The sequence below is a fragment of the Marmota monax genome, unplaced genomic scaffold (genome assembly GCF_021218885.2).
Source record: "Marmota monax isolate L192 unplaced genomic scaffold, Marmota_monax_Labrador192_F-V1.1 WCK01_AAM20220418_F8-fsc00031, whole genome shotgun sequence".
Lineage (NCBI taxonomy): Eukaryota > Metazoa > Chordata > Mammalia > Rodentia > Sciuridae > Marmota > Marmota monax.
The window spans coordinates 17,871,343-17,896,979 of record NW_026695197.1 but is presented as its reverse complement, the minus strand read 5'-3'; the positions used below and the strand labels follow the sequence as shown (position 1 = coordinate 17,896,979).

At 51.0% G+C, this 25,637-nt stretch overlaps 1 protein-coding gene and 1 long non-coding RNA gene across 4 annotated transcripts in view; one reads left to right on the top strand and one right to left on the bottom strand.

Moving 5' to 3' along the window:
• The window catches only part of Zbtb7c (zinc finger and BTB domain containing 7C), a 323,330-nt gene that overhangs the window by 266,649 nt on the left and 31,044 nt on the right, over positions 1-25,637 (top strand). The window contains exon 4 of one of the 3 annotated variants that reach the window (XM_046428420.2): positions 24,464-24,544. The exons of the other annotated variants lie outside the window; for them this stretch is intronic. The gene's annotated coding sequence lies outside the window, so the exon portion shown is untranslated. The remainder of the gene's footprint in view (positions 1-24,463; positions 24,545-25,637) is intronic. 3 annotated transcript variants of the gene reach the window in all.
• On the bottom strand, positions 11,124-14,732 carry LOC124081983 (uncharacterized). Its single transcript, XR_006848204.2, has 2 exons — positions 14,598-14,732; positions 11,124-11,824 (listed from the first exon to the last, which is right to left on the bottom strand). It is a non-coding gene; the product is annotated as an uncharacterized LOC124081983 (long non-coding RNA).

Below are 25,637 nucleotides of genomic sequence, written 5' to 3'. Positions count from 1 at the left end.
TTTTTAGCTTTCTAGATGTTTTCAGATGTTTGTATTTGGCACTTTCTTGTTTTTCTTCTCCTGCTAAAAGAATGGGACCACATTTACCTTCCTGACCTAGAGGTAACTTCCATGGGGACCAGAGACCTGAGCCCCTAATGAAGGGCAGAGCTGCAGGTGCTAGACACTGACAAAGTTTCCAGAAGAATGGGCAACTTTTTGCAGAGACTGGGTGATTGCTGGAGCTGCCCTACTGCAGCCCATCTGCCTGATCGAAATCTGCTCTCCACGCACATAAGAGGTCACCAGCAGTTTAAAAGCCCTCAAGCTCTGGGATATTCCCCATCTGGCTTCTCGGGGAGGAGCAAGCATAGTGGACAGACATCTGTCCCTCAGTTGTGGGCGGCAGGAAGACACCTGGAAGAGATGCACGTAGGCATTCATTCATTCATTCCTCCCTCCACCCAATAATTATTTATTGAGATACTCTGCTTGAGGGCTCTCTTGTTTTGACAGCCAAACCTCTAGTTTAGATGAGGGGCGGGTCTATTAATTGCTTTGCCCTGAAGACCCCCCATTCATCTCAAGATAAAATGACAAAACCGTGCTTGCCAGGGAACTGCTTCCAAGTGGCTATGAGAGGTCAAGGACTGCTTATTTCCCTCCAATCCTAAGGATGTGCCTGAGTTCTGATTACACAATATTTTGGTAGTCCTGAGGTTATCTCATCTGCTTAGCTAGCCAAAATTCAAGTGGGATCACTACTAGCAGGGAGTTGGGGGAGACTTCTGCCCCAAATTCACCTGCCCAGTGTGAGAAGAATAACCCAGAAATGCCTCGCCAGGTTGAAATCCGCTCTGAAGTGTGGTTGAAAATACAATTACCGGCTCTCAGGCAGGGCAGCTAATGTATGGGCATGGCTGGGCTCTGCTTTTCATCACCTTGACTGCTGTTTCCCCAGAGCTGTATCCAGGTGGAACCATTCTGCTCCGTGCTCCTTTTTTTTTCATTTCAGAGTGTTCAATTTTAATGAAATAGATATGAGGTCAGGGAACAGAAGTCACTTAAGAAGTAACTGCATATGCAAACCTCTGTGTAACTCACTGTGATTGAAAATGCAGTAAAACCTTGATTAAGGGCACCCCAAGTAACCAGAACTCTCAATTAACTGGGATTTATTTCTTAGAAGTCTGCTTTGAGGGGGGAAAGCCCATCATAAGGGGGAGGGGTGTAAATCTGATTTAAGGAATTTTTTTTAAAAACCAGTTCCAAAGTTAGCCTAGATTCAATCTACCGTCTACCTCATCTCTTTCCTTCTTCTCTGCCACTTGAAACCTGCAGGACAAGATGATCGTTCAGAGTGATGACCCCACAATGCATAGTGTGTGTTCACCTCCCTAATTTTACAGAAGAGGGCCTGGGACCCAGAGAGGTGCCGTGACTTGCCTTCGGACATATAGCTGGTGATAATAAGCAGCAAAGTCCCCAGATGCTAGTCAAATGCTACAACTATGGCATGTACCACCTCCAACCTTGGTGGTCACCAAAATGGCTGCACATGAGCTCAACGCTGGAGGGAGAAAATGAGAAGGGCTCTGCCAGGGGGTCCACTAGGCAGGCAGCCAGCACCACAGTGCTCATCGGGTGCAGAGAATCTGACTTTGGGATAAAAGTTGGACAGGAGATTGCATGCAATTTAAATGAACCTCCCTTTGGATTTGGGTCATAATATACTAGAAGCCTATTAATCCTAAAGAGTGTGTAAGCCCGCAGGTGGTGCACAACGGTATTCCCAGCAGCTCGGGGGACTGAGGCATGAGGATCACGAATTCAAAGCCAACCTCAGCAACTTAGCAAGGCCCTAAGCAACTCAGTGAGACCCTGTCTCTAAATAAAATTAAAAAAAAGAGCTGGGGATGTGGCCCAGTGGTGCCCCTTAGTTCAATCCTCACTACCAAAAAAAGGCTTTACATTTTTTTTAAAAAAAAAAAAAACAAGGTGCATCCCAGCACCACTTCCTAATGAGGTCTTTTCTGACTCCTCCAGACAATTGAGCTCCAGCACTTTCAATGGAATCAATCTCTGGGCCTCTGTTTCCCCCACTGCTATCCTCCGGACCAGCCTTAGAACAGGACTTCTTCACGGAGCACAGTTGTAGGGCACCAAGAGGACAGCTCTTCCCTGCTCCAGCCTCAAATATTCACTTTTCCTTGCTCAGCCTTAGCAGTGTCTTAAATTCCCCTCTGAGTCATTCAGTGGGGACTCTCTGGATTTCAGGAGATCTGGGCCAGTCCTTGGCCTGTTTGCCCTCAGATGACCTAGGATTTCTTCTCTGCTGGACAAGCTGGGGGCTGACCCACCAGACACATTGCAGGGCCCCCTTGCCAGTGGGCTTTGAGCTGGGTTTGGCTCATGAGAGGGAAGGAGGAAGGGAGAAGCTACTTTTCTAGACCTCTTGTAAATCTGACGGCATCTCTGCCATGGCTGTGCCTGCTCTGTAGCCTCAGTCTCCCCCAGACGGCCCCCACTGTGGTTCTGGCATCATCTGGGAAGCCTCAAGTCAGCTCTGGTGATACACTGTCCCCTGCATACTCCAGCAGCTTCTGCTGTTAATCATGAGTTCCTACTGCTGAGCGCCCCACGTGAAATTCTCACTGATGAATTATCTGATTCTGACTGGTCCCTGACCAATACAAGGTCCCTGTGAGCATTCAAAATCCCTGCATATATCCAAGCCCAGTGTTCAGTGGAGACCAGCTGTATAACATGGGCTCTCCCCCAGCAGCAAGGCTCAGAAAAATTTGACCTAGTCAGCCTCAGTCTACAATCAAAACCCGCAGAGAGCCAGACTAGAAAGTCACTAAAAGCAGGGATCAGAAGCCAAAGCTGCACGAATAACTCACACAACTTGCTTTAACTTGTAAATGTGAATGTACATTTCTCCACCAATGTTGGGATGAGTCAAGACCTTTCATTTGCAGATGGGTGTAGTAGTTGGGGTCCCCCATTATTGCTCTTGCACAAACCATCCCATAGGAATCTTCTGTGGTTTCTAGAAAGGATTTATTGGGATAAGAATTTAAAGACATATGCAAAGCCTATTTGAGTGCAATATCCTCCTGGGTTTCTGGTTTACTGTCTAATGTTTTTATTATCTCATCCATAACTAATTCAACAGGAAGTTTTATAATAACTCACCTTTCAGTCTATCAATTTAGTTTGCATGAAAACTTCAGTTTGCTTTCTTTTTTCTACTTCTATTTCATCAGTAGAGATTATATATCAACTGTAAAATAACAATAATAACAAGTACAGCTGCTGGTCTGGGCTTCTTCCCGGACATGCAGCTCAGCTGATGGGTCAGAGATGTTGGGGTGTACTGGAGAGAGGCCGGTCACCTTCAATGTTCAGAACGTGTTCAGTAGTTTTGCAGAGCAGGTAGAATGAGTGTCGACTGATGCCAGAGTCTAACAACTAGAGGTGGCACTTCTGCTATAACCCAGCCACGGTTCTGAGGTGGGTAGCATGGACCCACCATGGAGAGATAAGCACTTGGGGGCTGCTGGGATGGATGGCTGTGCCTCTTTATTGCAGTATCAGTGCATGAATGATTCCTCACTGGCTTCTGCTGTCACAAATTGCATGATTGACATCTATACTCTTCTTTGTCAAGGGTCCTTCTTCCTGTGTCCCCATTTCTCTACTGCTTCTCCCAGGACTGGAGGATTTGGAGGTTGAGGGACGCATTGTTCTAAGTGTGAATACTCAGAGCACTGGACCCTGCCAAGAGGGATAAACAGAAGGTAACACTGGGCAATGTCAATTGACACCTTTCTTAAGGGCCTTGATGGCTGGGATGGCAGAGTCATTCTGCATAGACTGAAATAAAACAGCACACAGAAAAGATCATTAGGGTCTTTTCTTTTTTCTTTTTGTAGTTGTAGATGGACAGCATGCCTTTATTTTTGTGCTTAGTTTTGTATGCAGTGCTAAGGATCGAACCCAGTGCCTCACACATGCTAGGCAAGCGCTCTACCACTAAGCCACAGCCCAGCCCTCATTAGGGTCTTATTTGGGAGGTTAGATCTCTCACCTTGCTAGACTCTCTGGCACCATGTGATCTAGAGCAAGTCACTCACCCTTCCTGGCTGAGGCGGTTTCCTCACCTGAAGAGAGAAAGAAGTGGACTGTGTGGCCCTAAAATTTCCTTCATCTCTTACAGCCAACGTGTCTGAGGCTCTCAGACATGATTCCTGCCTGGGGAGGTCCTTACAGTCTAGGTCTGTCCAATGCATCAGCCATGAGCTGCCTCTGGCTATCCAGCATCTGAAATGTGTCCACTCCAAATTGAGATGTCCTGCCAATGTGACATACACACTGGATTTCAAAAACTTGGTGGGAGGGGGGAAAAAAACCTCATTATTGATACATTTCAAAATAATAACATATTGGATATTGGGCTAAAATCTATGGCTAAATTCTACTTTACATGTTGCTTTTTACCTTTTTAATGGGGCAGCAGGCAGTTTGAGGTTGCCTTTGGGGCTTTCAGCCGTGTCTGTGGAGGAAAGGACACCGTGAATGGAGTCGCTGGGCAGGGTGGGAAGGCAAGGGGACTGGAAGGAGGGTGGGCCTGGTTTTGATTATAGTTTGAGGCCAGCACGGGCAGGCAGCCGGAAACCCGTCCGCAGCCAACAGGCTTCGTGGCCAACCTTTCTGGAAGTGGAGGCTTTGAAAGAACCAGGGGAGCAAAACCCAGAAAGATAGGCCACATCCCACTGAGCAGTCATGATCTTGGCCTCTTTCCCTTCCTCCAGCTCCACTACTCACCTTCCACCTTCTGCCCCTGTTTTGATGCTCCTCACTGAGCATGCTCAGCCCTGCTAAGAGCTTTGAGGGTAGAGAAATAGCAGAAAGGGGACTTGCTTCGTTTGCCCTTCCCTGTTGTCTGTGAGGCTAGTTCAGCATGATTCACCAGAGGGGACTGTGACTGTTCAGGGAAATGCGGGATTAAACCTAGAATCCTGCAGGTGATGTTGCAAAGAATTCCCTTAGACAGAGATTTGAACCCCAGGACTAGGCAGGGTAGCCCGAGCCAGAGCCATGGCAGAGCTCCTGCTGCTGAACACATGTGCCATGGCCCCTTCATACGTTAGTAAGCAGACACAGTCCTGTGACTGGCCTCGTGCCTGATGCCATCTCACCTCCCCCTTTTATGACCTGAGAAAACCCAAGGTTTTTTTTTTTCTCATAGGAAAAAGCACATATTGTCTCTGGCCGGGGCTGTTGTCCTGTCACTCTCCACGCTTGGGTCCCAGCCCATGGGAACCTTCCTGGACACCAGCTGCTGGCCATGGGTGGGAAGGGCTTAGGGCTGCCCAAACTCCCGCCACCTGTGCCCAGTTCTGAATCATGGGACTTTCCCGCTGACTTGGGGAGAGGGGAGAGCTTACCTTGCAGAGTTATGGGATGGCAGATTTCAACCCCACCTGATAGTAGACTTGCCCAGGAAGATTTTAAACTATACCTAAGCCTCCAGGGGGTCGGATTAATTAGGCCTCAGTAGCCAGGTAGTAGGTGGTGGGAGGTGTTCGTAGCATAGAGAACAACTATTTAGATTTAGAACAAAACTTTCTTTATCACCTTGACGCTCCAAGGGTTGCCCTTAAACCAGAAGCATAGGCCTGGCCTAGAAGCTGATTAGAACAGGCTCTGGGGCCGCAGCCCAGCCTCTTGAGTCAGAAGCCACAGCTTAGTGAGATCCCCAGGTGATGGTTGTGCCCAGTCCAGGGTGACAACCCGGCTGCAGTATGCATCAGTCACCCGAGGAGTTGGGGAAACTAGAAATCTGGAGCCCTGATCTCTGAACTCGACTCTTCAAGTCTGGGCCCCGGGCAGAAATATGATTATAATTAGTTGGAATAATGGAGCTGAGACTTCAGTCTTTAAGCCACATCCCTAGCCAGCCCTTTTAAAGTTTTGAGACAGGGTCTCACTAAGTTGTCCAGGCTGTTCTTGAACTTGCCATCCTCCTGCCTCAGCCTCCCAAGCAGCTCAGAGGACAGGCCCCACCACTCTGGGATGACTTTCATCTTTTCAAAATGCTTTTCTTCCCCATGTGGTTGGTGCACCGGGCTTGTGTGCAGGTCACCACCAGGTGAACTGCGATTTCCACTTATCACTCCCACATCTAAATGTCCTCAGCAGCTGCCCATGGCCTGCCATGTTGAGGTGAGATTCCTCAGCCTGGCCCTGACGAAGCTCCATGATTTGCCCCCTCCTCACTGCCAAGTCCACAACCATGGTTCCCTTCTGTCAATCTATTCCACCAACCAAAATGAAACCCCCTGATAGGCTGAGCATGTACCCTGATTCACTTCTTTGTTTCTATTATCATGGGAGTTTTTCTTTTGTTATTTGCTTATTTGTTGATTTGGTTTTGACAGAATTTCCAGTCCCTTCTCTGCCTTTAACTTATTCATTCCTAGCTATTGTCCATCCTTTAAGGCCAGTTTCTCTGGCAGCCCAAACTCAGCCATGTGTCCCTGTTTATGCTCCTGAAGGGCCAACTCCAGACTATAAGATTTACTTGGTAGAAGCCAAAGTACTTTTTCTGGTGTGTATTCTTTTGTGCCCCCTTAGACTGTGAGATGAAAAGAAGTCACAAATCTCATCTTTATGCTTTTATTGTAACCACTTCTCTCTCCCTAACCCTGTTTAGCACTGACACCTGAACGACCGTGGTCTCATCAATATTTGATTAGAGGTGGATGCTTGGGGTAAACCCTGGGGGAAGAGGGTTGAGGATGCCAATCACACAGACTTATGTATTTGCATACGCTCCTTTTGGAATAGTTATAAATCTACTGTTTTGGTCTTTTTGCAAAGTAAGTTGTAGCTTTAAATCCTAGAAAGGGGAGAATGAAGTAAAAGAAGGGAAGAGGCTAAAGCCATTTGGAAATAAGAAAAAATCTGAGACAGTTTCTCTCTTGGGCTCTGCCAATCATTAGTCCTGAGTCCTGTATTAGCAAGCACCAGATAGGGTCGCAGCTCTGGTCACTTTGAGTCCAATCTGAGATGTGAGAGAGGAACGAGAATAAGAACATAACTTACTGTGAGTGCAGGGACCTGGGTCCCCCACTCCGTAACCAGCAGGAACCGTGTTCTAAGGTAGCACTGTGGTCAACTCTTTGGCTTGAAGGAGTCAGCTCCTCTCTGCGCACTGAGGCTCTATGCACGCATTCTACGTGAACGCTGTGCCAGGCTCCATTGTGATGGAGGGGAGTGGATTTGGAGGTGATGAGGGTAGGATGAACTCAAGGGAGCAGCCGGACAGTGCACAGTGTGTCGGGGGAACAGAAAGTGATCCAGGTGAGAGGACACTGGGTGTGGCCCTATGGGACCGTAGATAAGAATGCAGCCTTTGGAGCCTAGCTTCTGAATTTCAGTCGCAGCTCTCCCATTGCCCAGCTGTATGGCCTTGATTAAATTATTTAACCTCTTTGTGTCTAAGGTTCCCATCTGTGCAATGGAGGTAATCATAATGTCTACTGCATGAGGCTGTTGTTAGGGTTAAATGAGATAATATATGTGGAAGAGGGGAGGGCACTGTCTAAGGACTCAGTGGGAGTTTGCTGTGGCTACCATGTTGGGGAATGGTGATGAGATAAGGAAAAGTCAGGAATCAGGGCTGAGAGGTAGGTGGCAAATGAATGTCAGGTTAAGGAACTGCCCTGTATGCCACAGGTGGGGACTCATCAAAGGTGACCTGGGCAAGAGAGAGATGCAATACAGGTTGTTTACCAGGAAGATGAATCAGCCAGTGATATTCAGAGTAGACCAGTGCCGGCAGAAAGGACAGGTGGCCCAGAGTGACCTCGATCGGAGACACTGGGCCTGGTTAGGTAGCAGCAGGAATCTTGGATAAGACCCGGAGAAGGGCCCGGAGCCCTGCAGAGGCCTCCCACAGGGCCAGAATCACCCCGGTTTTTGCTGGAGATGAGCAGGGCCCCTCACCAGGCAGGGACGGGTATATGAAGGTCCCAAACATTCACGTGACCACCAAGATTTGCAGTGATCCCAGAACCCGCTCTGCGTGATCAGTGCTCCATTTTCCTTTGAAGATATTTACTGTGAGATAAAATAGCAGCCGAAGTTAAGGGAGCCAGCCAGGTGGGCTCTGTTCTAAGTGTTCATATCACAACCTCGTTTGATTCTCACGTAGTCTTAGGACAAGGGTTTTGTTATTATTCTCCCCATTTGACAGATGAGAAAATGAGGCACTGTTCGGCCATTTGCTCAGCCACACAGAGCAGAACTCCCATTCTCTGGCCTTGAGGATGGGGAGAATAGGACAGGCTATGTCAAGACTACTGTGCTTATAGGTAGCATTGAGTGATGAGATCTCACGGGGGGGGGGGCAGGAACTTTTGAGAGAATTCCACAGGGGCCTCAGCCATGGAGACAATCTTGATAGCTACCTGTGGGAGGTAGTAGATGGTTGTGGCAGGACAGGCTCACTGTCCTTGGTACACGTTGCTGAACTTCTCAGAGGTGTAGTTAGGTAAACAGTGTCTGTGGACTGTGCTGACCTCCCTGTCCTTTTCCTGGGCACTTGTGTCTGGGGGCCGCCTCTTCACAGCTTTGCTCCCGGGCAGTTCACACCTGTTCTGGGACAGCAGTACACATTTGCATCTGTTAGCTGGTGACCAACTTCTTTGGTGGGGAAAGGTGAGGAGGCCCTTGGGTTCTAGTTAGAAAATGTTTGGGAAACTGGTCTTATCCACCAATACCTGCATTTTTATTTTAGGAGGTTCAGGGTAGGAAAGTTACTCAACTTGTGAAATTCAAACCTAGGACATGTGGCCTGACTTCCAGGCCAGACTCTTCTCTGCACCAGTCTATGGCACTAGGTCCTTTCTGGGAGTAGGGGGGCATGAGAACTGCACACATGGCTCCACCACCAAAGCAACCTACTCTGGGCCTTGGGCAAGTCACTTAACCCCAAAGGCTCAGTTTTCTCATCTATCACAGCAGGCTTGTGAGGATACTGAGATACCTAAAACCTGTCATCTTCTCCCTATTCCTGAGGGGCAGTCTGTGGTCAGGACCACCTCACTGCTGCCGTCAGAGGACCTGAAGGCTGAGGAGAGACTTTCCCAACCCCATGGCCCTGGACAGCAGCCTATTGGCCCATGGACTGGGCTTTCTTGCCAGTGGAGGTGCCCTTGCTTAGTGTCCCTGGGAAGAGAGCCACAGCCCCTCCTTCCATCCCTTACAGCCTTCTAGGGCAGGAGGGCTTGGGGGCCACATCATGCCCCACAATGTGGAGTAACGGCAGCCCAAGTATCCATCCACAGACAAATGAGTAACAAATTGTGGTGTATGCCTACAATGGAATATTCTTCATTCATAAAAGAGATGAAGTCCTACTACACTCTATAATGTGGACGAACATCACAAACATTAAGCCAAGTGACAGAAGCCTGACACAGAAGGTCACATGTTGTGTGATTCCATTTATATAAAATACCCAGAATGGGCCAATCCACTAAGAGAAGGAAGGTTGGTGGGGGCCAGGCAGAGGGACGGAAGAACGGAGAGTACGTGCCTTCACAGGTGTGGGATTTCCTTTGGGGGTGGGAACTAGACAGAGGTGGTGATCCCTCGACATTGTGAATGAACCAAATGCCACCTAATCTTCACTTAAAGTGGTTAATTGTGTCCTATAAATTTCACCTCAATTTGAAAAACAACCCTAGAACCCTTCATAACCATTGCAGAAGCACAGCCTGTGCCTCCCATGTCACCCTCCCTGGGGACAAATGAGGGACGCCATGGAAGGAACACACAGTCGTCCCTTGCTCTTTCTGCTCCTCTGGTGTGAGAACACTGGTTCTCCTGTAGCTTCCAGCTTGCTCTTCCCAGGCTGGGGCCAGTTGTACCAGTGCCCACAGCTTGACCCACTGCTGCCCATACGGTACCCTGCCAGGGGGACATCTTGGGTGGCAGCAGAGGCTCCAGGACCCCACTGTGTTATCTACAGAAGTCAGACAATTACACTTTTATGCTGCCACCTGAGCTTCTGCTGCAGAGGGGTGAGTACAGTTATCTGACCTCAGTGGAACACACCGCACCTGGGGGTGGTACAGGGCTCTTTCCCTTTAAGACTTTTCCCAGTGCAGGACCTGCTACATTGCAGGTGCTTAATAATGCTTCATCATTGCTGAAAGAATGAATGAATGAATGAGCAAATGGATGAATGGATATTAGAATTATGAGGGATGAGCCATGGTTGGAGGCAATTTGTTGCTTCAGCCAACAGATGCTCCCCCGCCTGGCTCCCAGGCCCTCCCGGATGTGCCAGGTGTGCTTTAATTCTGGGCGGAAGCAGCTTAAGTTCAAGCTGGAGTCCTGCCAGGTAAGCAGGGAAGGCCAAGGAATGAAAGAGCCTTGTGGTGAGGCCTCCTGAGGGGCTCACCCTGGCCACTAGGGAGGCAGCAGGACATCACACAAGCCTAGGTCCTGGTCTTGCCTGTTGAGAGCTGGCAATGATGAGATCCACCTCAAACGGTGAAGACCACCTGCCACAGGGCGAGTAAGACAGCCAGCACGGTGCCCGGGTGCCAGGGTGCTCCGCAATGTTGTCACTGCCATTGTTGTTGGTGACTGTTAAGTCTTTGGGGGCTCATCTCCCTCCGCCTTCTATCTACCTCTGAACAATGCAAGACTCTTTGATATCGTTTTCGTGTGCCCTGGCTGTCCTTTCTTGCCCCACCTGTTTGCCCATTTGAAGCGGTTATTCCATGCCAGGACCGGGACGAGGCTCAGACTCATCACTGGGTTCCGTGGGATGTGCCCCACCCATTCTTCCTCATCCCCCAGTTTTGTGTGTTTACTGCAGCGCTCATCAACAACAGGTAGGGAGTTTGGGGTGTGAGGATACTGGAAGATTCCATATCAGAATTGCCCGCAGAGTGTTCGTTCTCCTTGAGAACCAAGTCTGTCTCATCCTCTGAATTAGCACCCAACCCACACCATCACCTTGTGTGGTGACCATAATTATGATCGACTCTTTCCCCATAAATATGTGTATTTATGTTAATAAAAGAAAAAATGTTAGCAAATTTCAAGTGTACAATAAATTATTATTAACTTCGATATCATCCTGTTTATTAGGTTTTCCAACATATTCATCTTGTAATTAAGTTTGTGCCCTCCCCCACCAAAGATTTTCTTATTTTTTAAGAAATGAGCCTGAATGCCTTATAATAAAAAGCCAATAGAGGATGACATGCATTTTTTTTCTTTTAACAATATATCATAGATTTATTTCTATGCTATTCCTACTGCCTTTGCTGGAAGGGCTCTTAGGTGCTGTCTTGGCTGAGTTCAGACACAGGTGATGTAAAGGAGAGAGTGGGGGCCAGCTGGCACTGAGTTGAAGCCCCCCACTCCCTGGTTTAATTAGATGAGTTGGAAAAGTGAGGGTGCTCAGGGCTCTGGAAAGAGGTGCAAAGGCTGTGCACTCTTGCCACCCTGCAGGTCCTCAGCTGAGCAGTGCATTTTGGGTCCTCTGGCTCTGACATGTAGTCCAGAGGATCCCTTTGTGAAGCCATCATGATACCTGTCCCAAGGGTTCAGTGGTAAAGGAGGATACAAGTCCACCAGGAAGCTGCAGTAGGCTCCTGCCCAGCCCAGAGCCAGGCACTCTGCTTCCTGCTGAGTTTCTGCGCCTTCTCTGCTTTAGAAGTCCGTTGCTGGGCAACCAGCAGACCACGATGGCAGTGGCTGGCAAGGTGCTTGGAAAGCAGGGAGTACTTGGGGTCAGTGTCCTGGATATTGTCTGAATATAGAAAAAAAATGTCCCATTTACACATTCTCAGGCGGTTACCCTCACCACTTGAGCTGGGTGTTATTGTGGCCACCCCTTTTCCCCAGAGGAAACCTCCCTGACCATCACCCTCCTCTGGGCACCCTGCACTTTCTAATTTACATTTGCAAGCCTTTACCACCTTGAGCCTTATGGTGATTTATAAAGAACCTGTTGTCTATTCTCGCCATCAGTTATTGAGCCTCAACCTCCTCCTAAATTAAAAAATGTTTTTTTTTTGTGAAAATAAATTAAATCAGGCCACAGGAGTAAAGTGCCCAGCAAGGTACTCAGGACATAGAAGCAGCTCATTAAGTGGGGTCCCACTATTGCCCAGCCTTGAGCACCAGCCCAGGACCTGTCCCCTAAAAGGGCTCCAGGACCATTTGCTGAATTTGTCTGCGCACGCGCCAGGTCCAAGCAAGTGAAGGGAGGGCTGTGCTGGGCTGTGCTGGGCGAGGCAGCGACGTTTCGGGTGCTGCGTGCCAGGTGCCTTCCTAGGTGCACGTAGGTGGATTATGTGTTCAGTTTGGAGAGGAGAGCTGGAGCTCTCGGGGAGCAGGCGTGGGAGGATGGGGCGTCTTCCACCGAGTGTCTGATTTCTGCAGGTGCCGAGGGATTAGCCACAGAGCAGGTGGGCCCCTCGAGGCCCCTCTTTTTAACCCACCAATCTCCCTTTCAGACGGGACACCACCAAGGCTAGGCAAAGGCAGAAAGGAGTCCCCTGCCCTTCCCACACCTGGAAGCAGGCCCGAGGGCTCCTACTGTCCCTGAAGCAGCAGGTGGAGCCCCTGCCTGCCAGCCTGGGAGCCAGAGGGGGCGGAGTCAAGGAGAACTGCGCAGTCGCTGAGCCGTGATCTCGCCCAAGCCCGCCTTGGGGAAAAAGCGCAGCTCAGGGGCTCGCAGGATCAAAAGATCCTGCGGAGGTTTTCGCATGTCCTTCCTCGCTGGGTTGGCTGCTGCCACTTCCATCTTGCTTCTCCTTCTAGGGCACAGGGCCAGAAGAGCTTTGTCACATCTCCGGCCTCTGTGGACAGGAATGCAGGGCGCTGCAGCGAACACCAGGGAGCCCCTTTGGGGACTTGTATCCCTGTCTCCCCTGAGACAAAATGTGTATTTGAAAGGGGAGAGAATGGAGGGAACCCGAGTCTGTTGAGTAGGCTGCCCGGTGTACACCCCATCCAGCTGTCGCTGCTGCAATACAGCCCGCACATCTGCTGAGGCGCCTGCAGCACTGCTGAATGGTGGGAGTGGGGGCGCGGTGGGGTGGAGAAGGCTCAGAGGCCCGAAGACTGGGGAAACTGCCAAACACCCCTTTTCTCTTCTTTCCTTGCACCTTGTGCTGCTCCTCCTCTTTGAGCACTTTGATAGATGACCTATTTTTGATGCTGGCAAAGATGTGATTTTAATTAACTAGAAAGGTCAAAGGGTTGAGGGAAATTCGAGAATTAAAAAAAAAAGTGCCAGTATGTTAATAACTGTAACTTCTCACCAAAAAAAAAAAAAAAAACCACTGGATGGAAAGGACTTTGGCAGGAGGGGACCTCGATGGTGCCTCTTCCCTCAATTTCCCAGCAGCAGAGCCCTGAGACCTTCTGGCTAAACATTGCTTTGATTCTTTTTTCTTGATCCATCAAAAGTATCTTGGAGAAAACACCTTCACTCTTCTTTGCATTCTATCTCCAGAAGATTCATAGGGGCTGGAAAAACCAGGTCACTTTGCCCCAAACCAAATCCTGCCTGTAGTTGGCCTGAGGGTGTCAGGAAAGCCCTCCTCTTCACACTAGGAGGGTGCCCCTGAGGCGGCACTGGTGAGTGTTGGGTGAGTGATCCACACTGCTGTGCTTTCTGGGGTGGCGGCAGGGGCTCCCCTGGTGTCCAGTGATCCTCATCCATTCATATGAGGGGCACCTGTCAAGCTCTTGCTATGTGCCAGACCTACTACTGAGGGCCAGAGGTCACGGAGTCAGGGAGGTCCTGCTCCTGAGAGTTCTCTTTCCAGGGGGCCATGCCTGGTGTGGGGTGATCTTAGAAAAGTCTGCAGAGGGGCTGAATACCCACTGGGGCCCAGCAGGGGTCTGAGAAGCAGGGACAGCACCTTCACCCTAGGGAGCCTACAAGAAGCAAATCACAGTGACAAGAGCCAAGGGAGAAGTGAGTAGAGGGGTGGGCGACATGCAGGAACGTGGCATGGAAGCCCAGAGGCAGGACAGGGCCTGAAATGCCCGCACTAGGCCTCTCCTGCCAGTCACTGGCCTGGCCTGGCTCTTAAAGAAAGGGAGTGGGGAGCCGGGGTGGAGACTGACTGGTCAGCCACAGCCAGGCCGAGCCCTGAGTAAAAGGAACAAACAGCAAAGGTGGGTGGAGAGGAGGGGGGAGGAAGGTGGGGTAGGAGGAAACCCTCCCGGTTCAAATTCTGGACCTGTTGTAATTCTGGGGCCCAAAGAGCAGCCTGTTGGGAGCCTGTCTGTACCTGCTCCAGCCCTGAGCCTGTCCCAGCCCTGAGGATCTTCTGTTTGCATTGTTTCCTGCTGTGCCCCACCCCCAACCCAAGAATAAAGATAACCCCCCCTGCCCACCGCTGCCCGCCCTCCCCACCCGGGTGACTCAGGCTGGGCGCCTGGTGGCAGCGGCTCTGCTCAGCCTGGCCCGCTCATCTGCTTACATCTGCTCCCGATTTGCCATCCATTTCTGTGACCTAAATGGTGGGTTTTCCCCCCCTGGATTAAAAGAAAGAAAAAGGTACCTTTCTCCTGCTGTGGTGTGCAGATTATTATAGTGTCTGTTTGCTTGGAGGGGACAAGAAAGAAAGTGAACTTGGACAAGGTCAGTTTAATTGCGACGTACAGCTGCCCGAGGTCTCCTGTCCACTCTGGCCAGTTCTGAGCCAAACCAGTTTTCCATGGCCAAACTGGGCCTGGTTTCCACATTGGTTCCTGTCAGGAAGTCCCTCCGCCCAGTATGTGCTGTTAAATAGGATCCTTTTCATTCATTTTCCTCTTATAAACTTCCCTTTCAGGTCATCCTGAAGGGAGAGAGGGGATGTGGCCTGGACGGGGGAGGGGTGCATCAGACTCCAGTCCCCAAAGGGAAGTGGCTGTGGGGGGAAGGCCGGCAGGGGGCTGGCCGGGGTCAAACATCTGGGGCCTCAGCCCAAGGACAAAGTCTAGTTTGCCTTCCTCTGCAGAGTATGGCAGCCGAAAACCTCCCTGTCCCCAAGTGCCACCTTCCATCCGTTCCCCACTGGGAGGGGGTTCGAGGAGTAATAGGAAGAGCAGCCCATCCTAAAAATACCTCCCACCCTCTGCCATCCTAAAAATACCTCTGCCACAAACTTCCCACAGAGAGTGAGATTCTCTGTCCCCTTTTTGGTCCCTGACTGTTTGCTTGTTGCAAGCCCCAGTACTGGGACGGGGCGGGTTCTTCCCCGCTCTGCCGGGTCCTTGGCTGATATCCACTGGGATAGGGACAGCTTCCTCCTCCTTTTCCTTCTGCTGCCTCTGGTCCAGCAAGATGGCACCATCCATCCCTCATCCACTGGACTGTGAATTCATTGTGCCCAAGACTTCCGTTCACTGCTGTGTGCCTGGCAATGCCTGGCACAGAGTACCTCCTTAAAACGTGTATTGAGTGACCAAAGAGGTGAGTCCCTTTCTACCTCCATGACACTACTTTGGTGCCCCTTGAAGTCACCTGGTTTGGGTCTTGGCTTCCCTGCATAGGAGCACTGTCGGTCTCGCCTGTGAAATGGGTCCTTGATTCCAGGGCTCTGGGTAGCCTTGTCAAAAGATCAAGGACCAGTAGAGTGCCCGTCACGTCCCCTCCCTGTGCTCTCCCTGCAGGACCCAGAATGCCCCTGCCCCAAGCCATTCCCAACTACGGAACTCCCCAGGACTTTTTAGTTCCAATCAAGGGGTTTATTCAAACACAGTGGGAAAACTATAATATATGTATAAAGAGGAAGGGCTTTTGTTGACTTTTTAAAAAGTCTTTAATAATTTCTCTAAAAATATCAAATTTAAAATCTCTCTGCAAACCTGGGATGAACTTGCTGTTCAGGTGACAGGTTGAACAATCATTTCCCCCCTTAGTTTTGTTTCATAATTGACACATAATGACTGGACATATTTATGGGATACAGTGTAGTGTTCCAACACATGTATACACGTGGAATGATCAAACCAAGGTGTTTAGCACATCTCCGGCCTCCAGTGTTTACCATTCCTTGTGGTGAGAGCATTCAAAACTGTCTCTTCCAGTCATTTTGAAATACACAATCTACTAATGCTGACAGTAGTCACCCTACCGTGCAGTAGAACGGATCTCCTTTATGCTCCACCACCTTGGCTCCTCCTGCCCTTCACCCTTGCCTTTCCCAAGGACACAGCAGAGTCTTCTTCCTCTGCTCCACTCTCAGTGCTCTGGGGAGCCCCACACTGCAGTGGCCCAGAGCACCACCCTGGCCTTGGAAAGAACAGGGTTCAAGGTGATGCGTGGACAGCTCAAAACCTTGGTCCTGAGGGCAGAGGTTCCAAATAAATGGGGGCGGGAGTCCAACTTGCTCACTTGAGTCTTTGTTGACCACCAGTGGGATTTCCTGCACATGCGCTGTGAGCTCCTATATATAGCCTCCTGTTGGGTGTCCAAGGCCATGAGGTGTCCTTACAGGGCAGCTCTCTGGGCCTGACTAGGCCATTCTTGTGCAGTGACGAGAGACAATGGAGGGAAGAGAAGAGCTGGGGAAGATCTTCCAGAGGTAGAGGTGTCCACAGGACCTTGGACAATGGCTAGGAGGTGAGACAACGAGGAAGGGAAGGGCCTTTGCCAACAGGGATGGAATTGGGCAAGACGGAAGGCGTAGCACTCACAGAGACACCTGGCTAGGGGAGGCACCCAAGATGGGACAGTGTGTCATGGATTCACTCAGCAGAAATGCATGAGTGCCTGCTTGTGCCCCACCCTGCCCTGCCCTGGGGCTGAGGACAACAAGGTAGTGGGCAGCCTTAGATGCTCTGTAGGAGTGAAGGAGGCCTCCCTGGCAGGCACAGCATGTCCCCAGTGGAAACAGGAGGATGCGGAGTCCTTCTTGCTCACTGAGCTCTGAAAAGAGCTGTCCCTGGATCACGGGGCCCTGCTGGCCTCTCCCACTCCTGCCCAGGGCTCTCAAACTTTAAACAGCAGCTGCTCCATGTGCTGAGAGCTTTGTACGGAACAGGAGCCCATACAGAGGTTCCGATTTGTAGGCCCTGGAAGGGGCCCAGGGAATATGCATTTTTAATCAGCTCCAAAGTGATTCAGGTGTGCATTTCATTACCAGCCCAGTCTACACCGGTGGAGGCCCTGGGGTGTTCAAAGACACTGATGCCCATGCAGTGTCCCCAGAGTTTGATTCAATTGGCCTGAGGTTGGGATCTGGATGTCAGTGTTCCAACAGTTCCTAGGGTGTCTAATGTGCAGCCTGGGTGAAGACCCTCAGGGTTCAAGTTTGAACAACAAACACTGACTTCATCCAACTGCATTGTATTAATCATGGCTATCCATAGAAACAAAACCAATAGGTTCATGTGTGTGCACACATATCTGTGTGCAATTCCACGGCGAGCAAGTCCGAAATCTGGCAGGACTAGACAACCAGGGGATGTTTGGGTTGATAAAGACTGTCTGGAGACAGAGCTCCCTCTTCCTCTGGGGAGGTCAGTCTATTTCTCTGAAGGCCTTCAACTGATTGGATGAGCCCCCCCCCCAATAAAGTAATCTGCTTTACTCCAAGTCTACTAATATAAATGTTAATCTTATCTAAAAAAAAGTTTACTCATCTTTTGGTGCTTGACCCAATATCTGGATACCCTGGCCTGGTCAAGCTGACACACAAAATTAACCATGACTTTGCGAGTAAAAGAAATAGAGCAGATGGCTCATCCAGGGCCTCAGAGCTGGTTCTACCAGTTCTCTTTCCCTCATCATAGTCTTGTAGGCTACAAAACCATGAAGACAACTTCAAGGTAAAACCAAGCTCCTTCGCTGACAGAGGGAAGCCAGGACTCCGGGAAGCTGGGCCCCCTTTCCAGGCTAAGCCCCTGGGCAGAGAGTGGAGCTAGGTCTCACACCCAGGCTTCCTGATGCCCAGTGGCTGCTCCGTCCTGTGCATTGCCGAAATCTAGATGCAGTCTTGGCCCACTCGCCTCTTGCTTAGAATTCAGTATGGCTTGTGAAATAGATTTTGCTTTAATTCAAAGCGGAATGGTTGATCTCGTTAGTAACAGTGATCCCCAGCCCCGCCACCCAAGGGCTTGGCAGCACCACTGGTGGGGCGTGTGGATCCCCTGGATATACGTGTGATGATGGCCAGAGATGGTAGTCCAGGGGACAGGGCTGAGGCAGGCCTTGGACTGATGGGCCTTCGGAGACAGGACCACAGGCTGGGGGTGGTGGAGCACCCTGTGAGGATCAGGGATCCCAGGAGCTATGGGACCTGGAAGCCCAAGTGAGGCCCAGCTGGGAGACGGTGCCTGGGTAGCAGGTGGAGTAGAGAGCAGATAGCCCACGCTGGAGAGGAGACCTCCGCGGACAAGGCTGCCGCCCAGGAGACTCCCTGGCACTGCTGGCTGGGGCTGTGTTCCAGGGCCTGAGTGGGAAGAGGCAGGAGGCGTGAGCAAAAGGCAGAGCTGGTTTGTTTGGACCCTGAGCTCCCAGGGTAGTGGGTGGATTGGGAGACGAGCTGCCCTGCCCAGCGCCCCCACCCTGTCTCTGATAACAGCTTCTCCTGGAGGAGAGCTGGGCTGTGCGGCACTGGAGAGGAGACCTCAGAATGCCAGGCTACCTGTGTGACCTCAAGGAGACTGGTTTGAACCTGAGCCAGGCCGAGAGGTCAGGCCTTCAGGCTTCCATCCTAGACTGACTCTGTCCTCCTCAGAGCTTCCTGCCCAGTGGCTTTGCCCAGATACTGACCCACTGCACCGTTCTGTCATCTGAAAACAGGCCAGTGACTCCAGAGAACCCTTGGATCCTATGTGCCATAAAAATATTACTTCTCTAGGAATTCCATGACTGAGAAGTTTGGAAAGCACAGCTCTATACTGGTGTTCCCCAAAGGTGTGTGTGTCACACCCCATCTGCAAGGTATTAAAAGGTGTTAGGCCGAGCAGAGGGATCACACAAGTCCAGGAAATGCAGACTTACCCAGAGTTAGGCAGGTCTCCTGAGGAGGGCCTTTGCCAGGGGTGAGTGTGTGTGTGTGTGTGTGTGTGTATAGTATTTATTGGGAATCTCTGACAGGGCTCTGGTGTTCAGGTGTCCCCAATATTTGTGTTATTCAAAGTGCACAGCAGTCAACGAAAGACACGAACTGCAGCTCTAGATCTTGCTCAGGATTCACGGTCCTGGCAGCGGAGTCCAGATGCCTGGGCCTGGGTGATGTTCTCCTGAGCAAGCTGCTGGGGTGAGAATGGGAGAAGAGCCCTCTTCCTCAGCAGGAGGCAGAGTCCTGCTTGCTGCCTTCAGAACTTTCCCAGTGATGCCCTCTCCCAAACCAACACACATCGTTCACTTGGCAGCCAAAACCTTTTGACTGCAGGGTCCTTTTCCTGGGTAGAAGGAGAGGCTTAAGGACACCCCCTGGGAGCAGGGTGAGGAGAAGCCCACTGTGGACTTCCTTGCTTCTCGGCACCAAGCTGCCCGCTGCGACTTTCTGTATGGAGAAAGTTCTAGATGTCACTTTAGCGTCCACCCCGTCTCCTTCCATTTCCCTTCCCAGAGAGGCCAGGTCTGCCTCTGGACCACCTCTTCTCCTAGTTCCCACTGCCATCTTCCCATTCCCTCCCCACCCATGGCCAGTGACAGGGCCCAGGAGACAAGCTGTGGATCTGAGGAGCTCACAATATGACTCTTGGGCTAGTCCAGAAATCCTACAATAATTTGGGTGCAGGATAGAAACGCGTCAGTGGTTTCCGCCAGCAGAGCTCCTTGTTCAAATCTCCCCCAGTTGGAATCCCCAGCAATCCACATGGCAGGCTGGGTGGCATGGGCTGAGGCTGATGAAATATTTACACTGGGGTGGGTAGAGCTGAGAGAGGCACCCTTCAGTTACCCCATCCAGCCACCGCCCACGGATGGAGCCAGCCCTGCCTCTGTTTCCCAGTGGATCGGGGCCACCTTCTCATTCTTCATGGCCAGGTTGCTCAAATTTCCAAAATAATTACTCAACTTTGTTTTGACGTTGACTCGGAAAGACCTGCCTAAGAGACCTGGATTGCCAGAGATCAATATCACTATTGTCACCGTCCTTATTAAGGAACATTTAACATCTTGCCATGAGCAAGATGCTTTGAAAGTTCTCAGTTGATTAGAGAGAGTTCAACATGATTTCTGCTGTGGAGGCCCTTACCTTCCCATGAGGTAGACCCCAAAAATCTCAAAATGAGGGTGTTGAACCCAAGTAATTGCACAGCCCCACATGAGTAAGTACATCTTCCCGGTGGGCATTTGTGAAGAACCTGGGCCCCAGTGGCCACAGCAAAGGACTGTTCCTTTACTTCTACACCCACCTGGTTCAGGTGCCCTCTTTCTGTCCTTGCTCCCCATCTTTCTCATCTCTGCTTCTCTTTGTCCCTGTTTAGGTCTCATTCGGTTCCCCTCCCCTCCCTTCTTCCTGTTTCGATCCCATGCTCTCTCCACACCTCTGCCTCTTCTCGCCCTGTATCCCTCGCCACCCCCTAACAGGTAAAGCAGAAAGGTGCCAAGTTGGGCAATCCTTGGGGGCAGGCGCACTTCCGCTGGCATCCGATGGGGCGGGCAGCATTTCAAGGTGTGGGTGGGAGTGAAAAGCCCCGCACTGTCTGGTGGAGCTGGGGTCACGTGATCCCTCAAGACAGGGGAGGTGGGTGGAAGAGCCCGGAAGGTGGAGAGAGTCTCTGGTGACCAACAGTCCCAATGTGCCAGGGACCAAGGAGATATACGGAATGTGGAACTTTCAGGGCTGCAACCAGGAAAGTCCTGAGAAAACCAAGACTTGGCAGTCTCACCTCTGGGCTCGAGTGGTGGAAAAGAAGGAGTGTAATCTTAGGGGTGAGACAGTGTCTTTATCATTCTTTCCAAGGCACTGGCTGTCACAGCCACCAACTCTCCCCGGCTGCTATTGCCTGAGCCTGTGTCCCCACTGGAGAGCTGAGCAGGGGGTCACAGCTCGGGTCCCCTGTCAGCTGGTATGGCTCTCTGTGCTAGCATGGGCATCCTGGCCACGATGAGGACGGCAGGCCTTACTTTCTGCCATAACCAGGAAGGGGGACATCGTGTTTTCTTCCCTCTCTGGGACTCAGCATTCTTGACTATAAAAGTTCCATTCCCTGCTGGCCTTCCAACCGCTCTTCTGAGGTCTGAGGACAGCATTCCCACTTCTTCCAGCCCTTACCAGATGTTCTCAAGGGGAGCTGGCCGACAGGAACGGGCCAATGACTCACCGCAGCCCTGTGACCCACCACTCCCGGCCACCTCTGTCTCCTTGTAGGAAAATGGGGGTAAGAATCATCATCTCACAGGATTACCTGAAGGGCTAAATGAGATGGTACAGGCTAAAGGTCCAGCTCACTTCCTGGCACAAAGAGAAAGTGCTCAAGCATTAAGATAAAACCGTTCAAATGGCTCCGGACAAGCCTTGCCCTTGAACTCTCAGTGTCCAGGGATTCTGTGACTGTAACAGAATGTCAGGTTTCGCTCTGAAAGGTCACAGTGGACAGACAGTGTGAGAGTCGGGCCTGACCCAGGCTTGCGGCTCACGCTGGTCCTCTTTGGGATATGGGTGGCGGGAAACTTCTCTCCTGCCCCTCCTACGGGTCCAGCCCCTTCAAAGGTGTCCCCTCACTTCTTCCACTAAGAATGCAATAGTTCTCCTCCTTCAGGGTCTCACTTTCCACTGTTTCGGTTACCCGTGGTCAACAGCCATCTGAAAACAGTAAATGGAATTTTCCAGAAATAAGCCATTCATGTGTTCAATAGCTTTCACTGTAGTATGTTGTCCTATTTTATTAATAGTCACTGTCCTCCACTTCTTACAGTGCCTAACTCCTGTGTCAGGCTACCTAGGTATGTATGTATAGGGAGCACATGCGATCTGCAGGGTCCAGTACCGACCACAGCTGTAGGCACCCACTGAGGGTCTGGGAACTTGACCTCCCTGGATAAGGAGGGATTCAGAAGCAAAATGGAATGCTTCACAGTGGCTATCTTCGTTATGTTTTGAAATTATAGCAATATTGAAGCACTCCTAGGTCAAAGGTTTTCCAGAAAAACAATCCTTTTTATCCTGATTTAAGGATTATTTAATCAAAAGAAATAGGATTCCTGTTTTTTTCCTGGAGAGATTTAGCCCATGTAAATGTCCTGGGTTAGCATTTTGCTCTTTGCCACATACAAGCAGCTGTATGGGCCAGCCTTTCTGGAAGGGCAGAGCCTGCAGCAGCACTTGCTATTTACTGAGGGCTTTCCCTCCTTTATTACTTATACTCCTGGGTCCTTTCCTCCTTCTGACGGTAGAGGTAGTGCTGACTACTTCAAAGGAAACAGCCCACATGTGCTCCACGAGTCACTCAACAAACACCGCATTAAATGTCCACTGATGGAGAATCTCCAGGTTTGATCCTGTGGGGTGGGCAGAGAAGCATCCCCTCCTCTCCTTCAAGGAACTTACATTCCCGTCCTGTGTCCTCGAGCATCCTTCAGGGGACTCAGTGTTTCATGGGCCCCTGCCTGGAGGTCTCCTCTGCGTGGGGCCCAGTAATGGGTTCACACACATTTGTGGTGAATCCTCCCCAAACCCATCATTTGCACGCAGCCCACGTGCCTTTCAGAGGTGTGTGTGTGTGGAGGTATTTGTTCCCCACACTGATGAAATCGGGGTGCTTCTGTGTCTGAAGACCCCCTGCTCTGCCACTGCCTGAGGGCTTAACGCCTGTTCAGGACTGTTGATTGGGGGGAAAATGGACTCAGGGACGTCCCAACAAAGGAAGAGTGAGGCCAAGAGCCCTGAGGAGCCAAGGTGCTGGCCGGGTGCCCCTCGGTGGACAAAGGGTTAGGTAGAGAAGGTCAGGGTGAGGGACTGAGGGGAGGAGCGGCGTCTTCCTGGGGAGGGATGCAGAAACCCTGCGACCTGCGTCCAGCCCCCCACTCTTGTCTGTCTGGGAGATCGTCAGTCCCCACTCGGCTGAACTTCCCATCCGAGTACACATTGTTCCCTTTGCAATTTCAGTAATGAAGGTCCATTAGCCTGAGGCTTCGGAAATGGTCCCCTCCAAGGTGCCCTGCCTCCCTCCCCGTGCAGCAGAGCCACATTCTGTCTCTACTGCTGTCCCATTCCACCGGGCCCCAGCCCTCCATGAGGCCTGGTGGGTCCCACCTTTCAAGCTCTGGGGTTGGGCGGGGCTGCACAGAGGTCCTTGTCCCCAGGGCTTATCCTGCCACACTCCTTGTGGCTTGCTGCCCCCACCCCAGCACTCCCCATCCCTGTAGCACCCACTTTTCACTTGCGTCTCCACGTGGTGAGAGAGGGAAGGATGGGAATACAGGGGGCCCCTGCCTAATTCAGGAGGGCTTCCCAGAGGAGGGGACATCTGGGCAGGCTTAGAGGATGAGCAAGAGTTAGCCCAGTGAAGACGGGTTAGGGTGAGGAGGGAGGCTGAGAGGACAGATGGACAAGGCCAAGGTGGTGGGGGCTGGGCATGCCCGTGACATCTCCCAGTTGTTGGAAGGTGAGGGGCCCAGAGGAGGCCAAGGAGCCAGGGGGACAGTTGGGGCTGCGTGCGAGATGCGCGGGGCTGGTGGTGACAGCCAGTCACCAATGTTGGGAGCAAACAAGACCCAGGAGCACTGATCGCCACAGCAGCTTGGGGACCGGATGGCTCACTGGGAACAGGTACAGAGGCGCAAGGGAAGCGAGGACTTGGCCCGTCTTTGCTTTTCTGCCTTCCCTGTTGGCAAACGCTCCCCAGAAAAAAGCTAAAAATTCATCTCATTTGACCCAAATCAGAGGGTGGATGAGCTGGGGCGTCATTACACCCTGGTTAAAATGGGTCTTGCGGGAGGGGAGGGGCTCCGTGGTAATTGCCTCTGGTCACCTCCACCCACCCGGCCAAACCCTCGGTGGGGCTGCCTCTGCTCAGACACCGCGGTGCAGAGGGGCTCGCCTCCTCCCTCCCACTGGGGTTGATCAGTCTAGAAAAACAGTCCCCTCCGCCTGGGAAAGAGCGGGAGACGTGGGGGAGGGTCGTGCCTTCCCACAGGCTGCCTTCAGGGAACTGGCCTGGGCGGCTGCAGATGTGTCCCTGGGGACAGAGCAGGCAGCTCCGTGAGAGTCTGGGGCGGGGGCTGTTAGGAAAGGAGCAGGGTGTCTCCCTCTGCAGCATTTTTCTTTGAGTCTCAAGCTCCTAAGTTGTTCTGTGGGGTCAAGCAGACCATCTATTTAGAATTTAGCATCAGAAAAGTTGAAAGGGAGGCTGTCCCTCTGGCTGTAGAAGAAATATTTTTGGAAAGGGTGTGGAGCAAGTAAATAAATCATGAGAGGCACTCAGTGCAGTAACAGCCCTCTCCAGGCCCTCCTCTCCCTTCCTCCCTCTTTCCCTCCAGGAGACCCTAGGAAGTGGGTTATGAATCAGACACATTGCAGAAATTTGGAAGAAGCTCACACAGGAATGCTCCAGTGTGATGGTGAGTTGCAGGGCTTAGGTGACGAGTTCACATATATTCTGTGTTTACTATTTTATTCATTTTCTGTTACTGTAACAAAATGCCTGAAGCTGGTCACTTTGTAAAGAAGATAGGATTACCTAGCTCATAGTTCTAGAGATTCAAAAATATGATACTGTCATCTGCTTAGCTCTGGTGAGGGCCTTCTGGCTATATCACCACGTAGCAGATGGCATCATGGTATGAGAAGAGTCACATGACAAGACAGGAAGCCAGAGTGCCTCAGGGGCAAGGCTTACTCTTGAAGGAATGAAGTGAGATACCTCAAGAACTGCACTAATCCCTTCTGAGAGTGGTTCCCCAATGACGTATCCTAACCCATAGGTCCTATGTCCTAAAGATTCTACCACTGCAACACCACACACTGAAGACCATACTTTCATCACATAAACCTTGGGGACACACACCAGCCATATCCAAGCCACCATCCATTCACAGGAGGGCTCTAGCCCAAACAGAAGCATTGGGCATTTGCATGGGATAGAGACTTGCAGGTACGCAACCTGCCTGCTCTTCCCAAATAGCAAGTTGGAAAGTCAATGTGAATCTCACCTTCTGTTTCCAGTCCCTGCTACATGAGGTTTATAAGGGAATCATAAAGCACAGATATCTCTACTGTTATGTTGAAGAGACAACACTACACACACAAAAGTCTAGGTATGACAGTAAATGGGCAGGAACCAAAGAGTGACATCCTGCTCTGGGAGTTGAATTAGCTAATGTGCATTAGTTAGTTGCTGCTGCATAACAAAATGCCCTTTAACAGCTTAAAACAACAATAAGTATTTATTATCCTCACAATACTTATAGTCAGAAGTTCAAGAGCAGCTTAGCTGGGGAGTCCTGGCTCAGGGTTTCCCATGAAGTAGCAGTCTAGTTGTGGACCAGGGCTACCGTCATCTAAATGCCGCCAAGACAGAAGGACTTGCTTCCAAATTGGCTTGTTCGTGTAGCTAGCAAGTTGGTGCTGGTTGTTGGTGACCCCAGTTCCTCCTTATTCGGACCTCTCTGTGGGCTGATTGAGGGTCTCTCAACATGGCAACATGGCTTTCCC